Below are 9997 nucleotides of genomic sequence, written 5' to 3' on the forward strand. Positions count from 1 at the left end.
ACAACTTTTACCTATACCTGGTCAAACTAGTCTCTTCATTTTATAATTTCAAAGACCAACTCAAGTTGCAACTGCCCCTTCACCTACGTAAACGAGCTTCTTTCTGTAATTGCCTAAATATCCAACAATTCTTTTTGTTTTACTTATTTAAAACATATATTATATAATATTTAAGGTAAACAAAAAAGATATAAAGAATAATAAACCATCACCTGTGTCTTACCATCCAACTTAAGAATAACAGTGCCAATTCCAGTTTCTTCTTCAAAAGAGAAGCAGGTTTCTACTTCTTGAAACTCTTAATTGTCCTCTGCTACCCTAATCTTTTGGGTCTGATCTTTGTAAGTCAGTGCATATGTTTAAATTCATTAGGAATGTGAAGAAACACTAGTGAAGTTCCAAAATGGTTATATCTTATTCTTACCACTTGCCCAACCATACTACCAAATCAAAGTATGCAACCAAGCCAGTTTCCCAAAGACACGTGTATCTAGGACATTAAAACTATCAAACAAAGAAATTTTACCTGCTGCTTCTGACATTCCAGGTCCAGCACTTGCTGATGTCTCAACTCAACACACTGGAGTTAGCCTCCAAACACAGAGAGTGCTAATAAACTATGGCAGAGGCTTGTCTCAATTCCCCAGAACACCCAGATCAACTTCCTGTGCCTCTGATTTCCAGAAAACCAGGAATTGCAAGGAACTCTATTGCCAGATCAAATCATTCCAGGTGAGAGCAGGTCAAGCTACCTCAGACACACCTTGCCACACACCTGTGCAGCAACTTTCCCAGAAGCCCAATTTTCAACAAATGGGTGGTTACTCCTCTGGCTGTCCTTCTCTAAACACTGGAGCCCATTTTATGAGATTGTACCAGCAACTGTCCTTTTCTAACATGGGAAAATCAACTGATAAACGAGAAGGGAGGGTTGAATGAGGGCTCAAAATTTTGGTCCCTCCTACATGTCACCAATATTCATAGCTCTGAAAAATGAACCACTTTATCAGAAGGAGATTAACCTCAAAAACATGACTGATAAGGGCTTTTAGTAGCAGGTGTTGGGTGACTGTCTTCACTCTGAAGTGGCTGGGAATTGGGATAGAACTACCAGAGGTTCTGCTACATAAGGAAATGGGCTCTTGTCCTTTCTTCTAAATGCACATGTCCTGAGGGGGAGGGGAAAACACTTTAAGCTTCCACTCCTGAATTGTTAAGTGGTGGGCTGAGAAACTGCATGACAAATGCCCTTGTCTCTAGAAAATGAAGTGAGATGGTGTTGGCAATAGCCATGTTTAGCGACAGAAATATGCAAAAAAGAAAATAGACTCTTTTATTCAAGGCTCTACATCTCATTGCTTTAACTCTTAGTAGACACCATCCAGGCCTCCCTTCCCAGAACTGTTTGGCGGAGATAAACAGTACTAATGTTATTTTTAAACAGCTTTATTGAGACATAATTCACATACCCATTAGGTGTACCATTTAAAGATTTTTAGTATATTCAGATTTATGCAATCATCACTATAACCAATTTTAAAACATGCTCACCCTAGTATCAAAAATATCCACTACTGCATAGTATGGAGTGTACTTGTTTGCGAAACAACAGAAATTGACCTCACTAAATTAGGCAGGAAAGGAATCTGTGGGAGGGAATTTCTAACATTTTTAGCGTAAAGAATACCACTGGGATAGGAGGCCCAGGCTCGAACTTTCCTGCAAGGGTCAACTGCTACCATTATCACATTCAGCTCACTAGCTGTTGCCTCAAATAAATGTTCAAGTGCTTAGATTCCTGGACACTGCTTGGTGAGGGGAAAAAGGCATAAGAAGGTACCTGTGTATGGCTGCCACTTACTGTGGTACCACAATGGAGATTTTCCCTTAGGGCTGCAGAAAATAATGTATGACATTATAAATAATTGGTAAGGAGATCAGAGGCAGGACAAGTGAGCTTAAATTTAAAAATTAAGTCTCCTAAACTTGAGATATGGAATCCCTATAGCATGTAGGGTTTAAAAATTAAATAAAACAACCTAAAATCTAAAATGGTATTAACATTTAGCATTTTAGGGTGGATCTTATTTCCAAATGTATTGGCTCTGGAGAAGCTAGGAATGGATCTTAATGAAAGTCAAAAAAGCATTTCACTGGTAATGACATACATAATTGTCATATATATCTCTAAATTGTTTTGTAGTTTGCAAAGCACGTTCACATAGTCTGTCTCATTTGGTCCTCACAGTAACTCCATGAGATAGGTTTGGGAAAATCTAGGTTACTCGTAAATTATTTCTAATCTTCATATACATACAAACAAGGTAAGCATTATCCCTTTTTGACATATGAGGAAAGAGTCAGAAATGGAACTTGATTTATTTCACCAAAATCACACATACAAGAGGCTGAACTGGACTCTTCTTTTTTTTAATTTTTTTAAAGAGATGGGGGTCTCACTATATTGCCCAGGCTGGCCTTGAGCTCCCAGCATCAAGTGATCCTCCTGCCTCAGCCTCTCAAGAAGCTGGGATTACAGGTATCAGCCACCACGCCCCATTTGAACTGAACTCTTACATCAATCCTGTGCATTTCCCACTAAGTCCAGCCATTCACAGTTATCTAGGGGTAGCCTCATCTCTCAGGCAGCAACATATCATCACTACTATTTCAAAGAGACATATTCTGAGAAAAATTACATAGAGGTGCCATATGACACTGAAAGCAGTTTGTTTGTAAGGTATATTCAGCCTGGTGAAGTCTCTTGTCATTCTGCTACCTAAGGATTAGGGCCACAGCACTAAAAGAATCGCCTTTTTTCTTTCTATTCCAGAATTGTTCAAAGTCCCACAGCATAATCCTAATTCTATAAGAAATTCAGAAACCTCCAGAATGGTAATATAGTGAAAAAGTACCTATTGCTACATACGTTTCACTCTCTTCTTGTTCAATATTCATACTTAGGAAGAGAGAGCTTATTTCTTTCAGTAGAGAAAAAACTTGGTAGTGGCAGCATGGCTGCAGACTTTTAGAAACTAAACACTTTAGAACAAAAATGGAGAAAGATTGGAGTTGTTTGTGGAACCTCTTTTCTAGAGTACCTTTTTGAATTGACAACTGCCAGTCTTTAGCTTGGACACAGAGGAACAAATCAAATGACTTTTAAAAACCATAACTCAGAGTTTAAATTCTTGGTTTAAATTTTAAACATTCCAAAGATGATGCCAAATTAATCTGCTGACAGCTTCACATTAGTAGGTACAAGTACCTAGCTTATAAAGACCCCAAGGAACTGAAGAAGGTCGATAAGTGTGGTATATATGACTCAGCCAGTACTCACTGTATGTTGACCAAGCAGTCATATGTAATGTGAGCTATTTGGGAGAGACAATTTTAGTTTATTGTGGAGAAAAACTATTTTTAACCATTTCTACAAAGAAAAGAAAGAGCACCATAAACAAATGTAAAATTCAGGGTTGGGCGAGAGAGAAAAAGCTAAAGGAGAAACAAAAGAATCAAAGGCAGACACTATTAGACTCTAATATTAGCAACGGGAATTGTTTACATTTTGTTGCTAAGGAAAACTTAGAGCTTTGGAAAAAGAACCCAACCACTGCACTATTGTGACAGCTGCTGCCTGGCCCTGGTATTTCTGCAGAGCTATCTGCCAACAGCTTGCCACTTGCCATTTCTATCCTGTCAAATCAGTCCCTTTATAATCAGATGACCTTGTTTATATAGTTCTCACAAGCAATCCAAAGACTGAATGGCAGTTATCAGAATGCCCTAAAGATAGAGACTGTTGCATTCTGAGCTGTGGACTGGCCCCTGAATCAAAACCTTTATTCTGAATGGATAATACTTAAATTCAATAGAAGAAATGGTCAGTGAATTCAATAAGAAGGAAAAGAAGGCTTAGGTGATAGTCTCTACTATGCCTCTGACTCAAAATGTGATATTAAGCAAATGACTCTATGCTCTTAGGGCCTCAGCATTCCCATTTGTAAAATAGGGAGCATATGTTCTAGTCCTTTCCATCTTATAAAGAGGATACATTCAAGTACACTTGAGCTTTTCAGGGGGGAAAAAAAGGAACTGCACAAATCCAAGATTATGTCCTTCTCAAAAGGAATAAACTGTTTTAGAAGTTCTGCACTGAGTTATGTACGCAAAACCATAAATTATCTAGAATACTGCAAACCTTGAATCTCTATTATATTTACTCTTCAATGATCATGGCCTTCTTCACAGACTTACATTATAAGAAAGACTGTTGTCCCTGTAATTAATTTTCCTTCATGCCCTCCTGCTCCCTCTGCCCCATCATAACATAATCCTTTATCATTTTGGAACTTTGGAAAATACAGAAAAAATAAAAATAAAAAGTATCCGTAATAGACCCAAAAATCCAATATTAACATTTCTGTGTTTATTACTATTTGATATCATAATGTATTCTTTTATATCTAGCGTTGTTCATTTAGCAACATATCTGTAATTAACAAACTGCGTAAAGAACTGTTAGCACAAGAGTGTAAAGCTGAGACTGATCACTGGCCAACTGGTATGCACATACCCACTTATTCCCTCTTAAGATAAAACATTCTCAGAAAAGGAGAGCCAGTTGTGCAATTTAATGGTAAAACCCACTCCCCAACTGAAGTGCTCTAATTACACTGCAAATGGCGATTATTTCTGAGAGAGAACCTTCTACTACTCAGGTCTAGCTGTGGCCAGTTTTAAAGCCCCATTTATCCCAATGCTCACTACTTGTTTGAAATTGGACCTGTGAACACAGGCTTCAGGCTTTTATTAAGGTTTCCCAGTAGGATTCAAAATCCTTCCACAATGAGCTGATTACAGAGAAAGCCGCAGCTTCAAGCGGAGAATTAGCATCCAGCATGCTCTTTCAGAAGGAAAATTTAGCTGTTTTCAAAACATCTGATTTTTTTTTCTTTCAGTTTATGCTTGTCTAGCCAGAGAAATGAAATGGCTTTAATTCTGTAAAGGCTTAAATGATATGTTTTATTTGATCAAGTCATTCCCCTGCTGGAAATCCCTCAATTGTATTCCACAGCTTCAAGACTAGAAATTCAAATTTCTTAGCACAGTACAGACAAAAATCTACATGATTTGGTTCCTGCCTAACTCTCTAGTTTGACAATTTCCAAAGTTTCTCCAGTGGAATACCAGTCTTGGGTTTCTTTGAAAAACAAAACAAAACTACTGGATGGACTCAGAAATTTGGAAAATGCTGCAAATCCCCTAACCACTCCCATGTCCCACTCTCCCCACTTCCCAGAGAGGAATGACCCAAAGAAGGCTTTTGAGTGATCCTATCTAATTTTGTTTAATCCATTGTTCCCGAATTCATTTGGCCACAGCATACTTTTTTTTTCCTTCATCTAAATCTATTCCACAAAAGACACTTTCAGAAATGCTAACCTCGCCTCACCTTCTCCCAGCTTCAGGCATTCTGAACTTGTTTGTTTCTTGAATTTCTTGTTTCCTCTCAAATACCATCCCCCTATTACTACTTATAGCTAACTTATAGTTGCCTTTCAAAATTCAACTCCAGTTACCTCCTCTGGTAGGCCTTCCTTGTCACCCTATTCAATCTAATTGAGATTCCCCTTCTCTATGCTCTCATAGCAATCTACACATATCTTTACCACAGCACTTAACAATTATACAATAATATTTGATGTACTTGTTTGCCTTCCCATGATAGTTATATCCTCAAGGGCAGAAAAAATGTTTTCTTTTTTGTCTTTTTTTTTTTTTTTTGAGACCAAGTTTCGCTCTGTTGCCTAGACTGGAGTTCGATGATGCAATCTCAGCTCACTGCAACCTTTGCGTCCCAGGTTCAAGTGATTCTCCTGCCTCAGACTCCTTAGAAGCTGGGATTACAGGCACATGTCACTACGCCCAGCTAATTTTTTGTATTTTTTAAGTAGAGAAGGTGTGTCGCCATGTTGGTCAGGCTGGTCTTGAACTCCAGACCTCAAGTAGTTCGCCCACCTCGGCCTCCCAAAGAGCTGGGATTACAGGTGTAAGCTACTGCGCCTGGCCAAAAAAAAATGTTTTCTTTGGTCTTGTATCCTTAATGTCTCTGTGCCTGGCACATGGCAGTCTCTCAATAAATGGTTGTTAGGTGCTTTATATATATGTGGGTTCCCATTTAAACAAGATTCTATATAGATAATACTATTTTGCAAAATCTTATACTTTAAAAACCATTCCTGATTCATTTACCAAACTCTTCCTATACGTGTGTCTATCTTCACTACCGCTGGTCAACTGTAATTCTTGTTACCTATTCCAATATAGTCTGAGGTTTCTTTCTGCATTAAAAACTTTTATTACATGTTGGTCTGCATCTATGAGTTTATCACAGAACTCTCCCTCATGGTGACCTTCAGTGTTTATGTTTTATGTGAATTCATCTTTGGTTCAAACTGTTTTTACAGTTTACAGTTTTTTACTCTGGGTTGCAGATGTGTTCAAGGTGGTTTTGAATTTACTTGTGCCAGGGCCCCAGAGTTTCAAGGGTACAGACACAGTTTCTGTATTAAATCCTTGACTTCTGGGATTTCTAAGCTATATGAATAGTGAAAATTTCTCACAAATGAGTTGTCTGCCCCTACCATGATCCTTGTATAGATTTCCTTCCTTGCCACTTCCTTGAGTTATGGGCTAAGTACCCTTTTCATGAACTGGGCAGCCCTTCAAGATTTCTAGCTCGATACATAGTTTCTTAGTTACAGCTCGCAGCCTTAGTAGGCCCAAAGCCATGCTTTCTACACACACGTGGCATTAAAATCTGAGCGTCCAGACCTTATGATCTACATATAGGTCTGACACCAATCCTGGGTCACTCAAACGACTCTGGATTTTGAGTACTCTTCACTTTTGTCATGTGAGAGTTCCCTATCATTCTTCTGAATTCAACTATGAATTTCTGTTTATAATGGGCAAGGGAGACTTACAAGTTCCATCTACCATGTTGGAATCATCCTCCTAAACATATTTTGAAACCATTCACATTTCTTTCTTTCTTTTTTTTTTTTTTTTTTTTTTTTTTTTTTTGAGACAGATTGTTGCTCTGTGGCCCAGGCTGGAGTGCACTGGCATGATCAGCTCACTGCAACCTCCACCTCCCAGGCTCAAGCGATTCTACTGCCTCAGCCTCCCGAGTAGCTGGGATTACAGGCGTGTGCTACCACTCCTGGCTAATTTTTGTATTTTTAGTAGAGATGGGATTGTACTTTGTTGGCCAGGCTGGTCTAGAACTCCTGACCTCAAGTGATCCACCCTCCCTCAGCCTCCCAAAGTGCTGGGCTTACAGACACGAGTCACAGTGCCTGGCCAAGATCATTCACACTTTTCTCTATCTCTTCTACCATTATCTTAGTGCAAGCCACTGTTCTCTCTCATGAGCCTTTCTTCCGCAGTGGTTTCCTTACTGGTCATCTCACATCCATTCTTGTCTATTTTTCCTCATCCAATTCATATGTAATACTGCAGCCAGAGTTTAAAGCCAGAACTTTAAAAACTATAGGTCAGGTCATGGTACTTTTTGCTTAAAATCTTCTAGTGGCATATGACCCAGAAATTCTACTCCTAGGTATATAATCAAGAGAAATGAAACCATATGTTCACACAAAAACTTCTCACAAATGCTCATGGTAACATTATTCATAATAACTAAAAGGCAGAAACAACTCAACTGTCCATTGACTTATGAATGGACAAACAAAATGTGGCATTATCTATATGATGGAATATTATTCACCCATGTAAAGGAATACAGTACTGATACATGCTATCACATGGATGAACCTTGAAAACATTAAGTAAAAGAAGTCAGTCACAAAAGACTGTATTTTTATCCCATTTATATAAAATGTCCAAAATAAGCAAATCCATAGACAAAAAGTAGATCAGTGGTTGCTTAGGCGCAGGGGGAATGAGGAGACTGTGGGGGACAGCTACAGGGTACAGGATTTCTCTCTAAGATGATGAAAATGTTCTGTAATTTACTGTGATGATGGTTCCACATATCTTTGAATATACTAAAAACCACTGCATTGTACACTCTAAATGAGTGAATTGTATGGTATGTGAATTTTCTCTCCCTCTATATATATGTATATATGTATATAGCTCCTACCCACTCCTCAAGCTTCATCCTAGACCTTTCCCCCTCATTCTCTACTCTTAGTCACAATGCCTTCTCTCAGTTTCTCCAAAAGATCAAGTGCCTTTTCACTTTAGTGTCTTTTCAATTGCCAGACCTTTTGTTTGGAATGCCCATTCCCTTCTCTTCACTTAGCTATTACTTAACCAGCAGATCTCAGGTTGAGCAGTATCACACCTTCATGAGAGCCTTCTTTCATCCTCTAGGAGAAGGGAAATCTTTTTTTTTTTTTTTTTAGACACAGGGTTGTGCTCTGTGGTCGAGGCTGGAGTACAGTGGTGTTATCATAGTTCATGGTAGCCTCAAACTCCAAGGTTCAAGAGCCCTTCCCACCTCAGGCTCTCAAGCAGCTGGGAGTGTATGCCACCACCCTGTTAATTTTATTTTTGTAGACATGGGGTCTTGCTATGTTGCCCAGGCTGGTCTTGAGCTCTTGGTCTCAAGTGATCCTCCCAATTTGGCCTCCCAAAATGCCAAGGTTACAGGTGTGAGCTACCATACCTGGCCAAGAAGGGAAGTCTTCTGTCGGCAGATCTTCGGTAAGATACTGTTGTAACAACTCATACTACTACTTTATAATATATTACACAAATATAATTATTTACATTTTTCTTTTTCACTAGCATATTTGTTTCACAAGGGGTCACATCATATTTGTCTGGTTTACTGATGTATCACCCGGGCTTCTCATAGCACCTGGCAACAGGTACTTTAAAATATTCAATAAGTATTTTGAAGATGAATGAATGCTAGAACATATCCAGTGAATGAGTCCAACCAGTCTACATCTAACATCTCCCTACTTACTTATCTTGTGCCATTCCTAAAATACACTTATCTTGACCTATACTTGATGTACCACATTCAACTCATAATTCACTAATATTTTGATTTAACCCTTTGAGTCACATATCTGGTCTGTTACAGGTACTATCTTATTGATTGTAGGTTACAACATTTCCAGAAGGCAGTAAAACTAAGTTTCTTCAAATAACAGTTCATGCAACAAGGTATTTAATAATGCAGTCTTATAAATAACCTGATATCCCCATCCTTTCTGGCATCAAGGTCTTAATGATGAGTTTAACTCATTTTACTTCTCTCAGCTCAGAAAGATTTTTTAAAGAGAGTTTTTGTCAGCTAATGAAAAGATTACTTTTGCATTTAGTTTCTAGGTGAAACTAATAGTATCTAAATTATATTTGAGCTATTAAGTATATAAGTATTTACTATTCAAGATTGACTTAATACTATTTCCTTGGCTGGAGACCAATTTTAAAAAGACAGTTACTGGCTCTGAAACCTGTTAGCCCAAAAAATTAGTTTCCTGCCATTTTATGTAAAGAAATGAAAAACAAAAAAAAAAAAAAAAGAAAAAAGAAAAAGAAAAAAGGAAGGAAGGAAAAGAAAAGAAGAAAAACACTATTTTCTAACTCAACATCTCCCTTAACTTCCTTCTCAAAATGTGTCGTTATAAAAAAAAGTCTTTATAATAGACACATTAGAGCTGTCCTTATTATAATAAGCAAAAATAAAAAGTTCTATTTGTATTGTATCTTGTATCTTGTTTAATTTGTATTGTATCTTTTATACTTACTACACATATACACACACTCACATGGGACCTGATGGCTTCACTGCTGAATTTTACCAAACACTTAAAGAAGAATTAGTACCGGCCGGGCGTGGTGGCTCAAGCCTGTAATCTCAGCACTTTGGGAGGCCGAGACGGGTGGATCACGAGGTCAGGAGATCGAGACCATCCTGGCTAACACGGTGAAACCCCATCTCTACTAA

The 9997-nt window shown here is 38.1% G+C and overlaps 1 protein-coding gene across 4 annotated transcripts in view; it reads right to left on the reverse strand.

Annotated features, from left to right (window-relative positions):
- Nucleotides 1-9997, reverse strand: part of PPP1R12B (protein phosphatase 1, regulatory subunit 12B) — a 231359-nt gene that overhangs the window by 116543 nt on the left and 104819 nt on the right. For 2 of the 4 annotated variants that reach the window (XM_011990521.1, XM_011990520.1), the window contains exon 1: nt 527-883. The exons of the other annotated variants lie outside the window; for them this stretch is intronic. The gene's annotated coding sequence lies outside the window, so the exon portion shown is untranslated. Of the gene's footprint in view, nt 1-526; nt 884-9997 lie in introns of those variants that run through there. 4 annotated transcript variants of the gene reach the window in all.

Source organism: Mandrillus leucophaeus, unplaced genomic scaffold, assembly GCF_000951045.1.
Source record: "Mandrillus leucophaeus isolate KB7577 unplaced genomic scaffold, Mleu.le_1.0 Scaffold38, whole genome shotgun sequence".
Lineage (NCBI taxonomy): Eukaryota > Metazoa > Chordata > Mammalia > Primates > Cercopithecidae > Mandrillus > Mandrillus leucophaeus.